The sequence below is a fragment of the Etheostoma spectabile genome, chromosome 8 (genome assembly GCF_008692095.1).
Source record: "Etheostoma spectabile isolate EspeVRDwgs_2016 chromosome 8, UIUC_Espe_1.0, whole genome shotgun sequence".
Lineage (NCBI taxonomy): Eukaryota > Metazoa > Chordata > Actinopteri > Perciformes > Percidae > Etheostoma > Etheostoma spectabile.
Genome location: NC_045740.1, coordinates 24977946 through 24978717, shown reverse-complemented (window position 1 = coordinate 24978717; position 772 = coordinate 24977946).

Sequence of the window (772 nt, the reverse complement as noted above, 5' to 3'; positions counted from 1 at the left end):
TGCATTGGCTTCCTGTAAAATGTAGAATAGAATTTAAAATCCTTCTTCTCACCTACAAGCTCTTCATGGTCAGGCTCCATCTCATCTTAAAGAGCTCATAGTACCTTACAACCCTACAAGAGCACTACACTCCCAATGCGGTACTTGTGGTTCCTAGAGTCTCTAAAAGTAGAACGGGAGCCAGAGCGTTCTTATCAGGCTCCTCTCCTGTGGAACCAGGTTCCAGTTGGGGTTCGGGAGGCAGACCCGTCCCCATATTTAAGAGTAGGCTTAAGACTTTCCTCTTTGATAAAGCTTATAGTTAGGGCATCAAATTGAATATTGTTAGGGATGAGGATCGCAGACGTTCGCCTAACCCGGCCCACCTGCTTCTCGTCATAGTTGTCTGATTTCTACATATAATCAAGCTATAATAAACTAAAGGGAGACTTGGCATACAGCCCGATCCGGTTGGGGAGAGTTCTAGCCCGACCAGGCTCCTCTCTTTACCCTGTCTCTCTTGGTTTTGCTGTAATAGTTTTAGACAGCTGGGGACATCCTTTGACACACTGAGTTCCTCTCTCCTCTATCTTTCCATTTTTTCATTTATGTGCATCGATGTCCCAGAAATGCGTGTTACTGACCTAGCTCTGGGGAGTCATTCCTCGGAGTCCTTGTGTTCTTTTTTCCCCAGCATGTTCCCTCAGATCAGGGATGCTGCAAAATCATGGTAGCAGCTGTCGCCATAGTCCCGCTACACGTTCTGCGGTGCCAGGTTAATCTGCTACACTCT